At 42.5% G+C, this 1,988-nt stretch overlaps 1 pseudogene; it reads left to right on the plus strand.

The window, feature by feature from the left end:
* Positions 1-295: 295 nt before the first annotated feature.
* LOC138445082 (small ribosomal subunit protein eS1 pseudogene) lies at positions 296-1,116 on the plus strand (annotated as a pseudogene).
* Positions 1,117-1,988: the final 872 nt, after the last annotated feature.

The raw sequence follows: 1,988 nt of genomic DNA on the forward strand, positions 1-1,988 counted from the left end.
CCATCTTTACCCAAGAAAGTGACCTACCTGTGAGCATTCCCATCAAAACATGATTACAGGGCCTAAGTTCCCACTTGAGTTGTACTTCCACCCTTTTGGCTCTCTTAGGGACACGACTGAGCGACTTCACTTTCACTTTTCACTTTCATGCATTGGAGAGGGAAATGGCAACCCACTGGAGTGTTCTTGCTTGGAGAATCCCAGGGATGGGGGAGCCTGGTGGGCTGCCGTCTGTGGGGTCGCACAGAGTTGGACACGACTGAAGTGACTTAGCAGCAGCAGCAGCAGGGGCACCATGGCAGTTGTCAAGAACAAGCACCATACGAAAGGAGGCAAAAAGGGGGCCAAGAAGAAAATGGTTGACCCATTTTCTAAGAAAGATTAGTATGATGTGAAAGCACCAGCTATGTTCAATATAAGAAATACTGGTAAAACACTGGCCACTGGAATTCAAGGAATTAAAATCCCATCTGATGGCCTCAAGGGTTATATTTTTGAAGTGAGTCTTGCTGATCTGCAGAATGATGAAGTTGCGTTTAGGAAATTCAAGCCAGTTACTAAGGATGTTCAGGGGAAAAAAACTGCCTGATTAATTTCCATGACATGGATCTTACCCATGACAAAATGTGCTCCATGGTCAAAAAAAATGTCAGACCATGATTGAAGCTCACGTTGATGTCAAGACTACCTACCAGTGGTTACTTGCTTCATCTATTCTGTGTAGGTTTTACTAAAACATGCAGCAGTCAGATTTGGAAGACCACTTATGCCCAGCACCAGTAGGTGCATCAGATGTGCACAAAGGTGATGGAAATCATGACCTGAGAGATGCAAATGACTTCAAAGAGGTGGTCAGTAAATTGATTCCAAACAGCATTGGAAAAGACCTAGAAAAGACTTGCCAGACTATTTATCTACTCCATGATGTCTTCTTTAGAAAAGTAAAAATGCTGAAGAATGCCAGGTTTGAATTGGGCAAAACTCATGGAGTTACATGGTGAAGGTAGTAGTTCTGAAAAAGTGACTGGGCATGAGACAGGTGCCAAAGTTGAACAAGTCCAAGAAGGTTTAAAATGCAGTCCTTTAATGATGACAGATAAAAGATCTTACTTTTGAAAAAATAAAACCACTATGACAAACTGACAGTTTCTTGCAAGGTTAGACATAGAACTACCGTATGGCCCAGCAATTCTATTCCTGGCATATATCCCACAGAATTGAGAGCAGGGACTTGAACAGATACTTGCACACCCGTACACACAGCATCATTACCCACAATAGCCAAAAAGTGGAAACAACCCCAGTGTCCATGAACAGATGAATGGATAAAGAGATATGGTACATCCAGAGAATGGAATATTATTCAGCCATGAAAAGGAATGAAATTCTGACACATGCTACATGTTGATGAACCCTGAAAACGTTATGCTTAGTAAAGTGAGTTAGACACAGAAGGATAAATATTGTATGATGCCAATTTATGCAAGATACCTGGCATGGGCAAATTCATAGACAGAATGGTGGTTACCAAGGGCTGGGAGAATGGGGAAGAGGAAGTTATTATTCGATGGATACAGAATAATATCCAGAATGTTTGTTAGGGATGATGAAAAGGTTTGGGTGTAAATAGCATGGTGGTTACACTACATCATAAATACTTTTAGTACCACTGAATTGTACACTTAACAAACGTTAAGATGATAAAGTGTTGTTCAGTGGCTCAGTCATGTCCAACTCTTCGTGACCCCGTGGACTGCAGCATGCCAGGCTTCCCTGTCCTTCACCATCTGCCGGAGTTTGCTCAAACTCATGTCCATTGAGTCGATGATGCCATCCAACCATCTCCTCCTGCCCTCCATCTTTCCCAGCATCAGGTTATTTTCCAGTGAGTCAGCTCTTCACATCAGGTGGCCAAAGTATTGGAGCTTCAGCTTCGGCATCAGTCCTTCCAATGAATATTCAGAGTTGATTTCCTTTAGGATTGACTA

Source organism: Ovis canadensis, chromosome 8, assembly GCF_042477335.2.
Source record: "Ovis canadensis isolate MfBH-ARS-UI-01 breed Bighorn chromosome 8, ARS-UI_OviCan_v2, whole genome shotgun sequence".
NCBI classification, from domain to species: domain Eukaryota; kingdom Metazoa; phylum Chordata; class Mammalia; order Artiodactyla; family Bovidae; genus Ovis; species Ovis canadensis.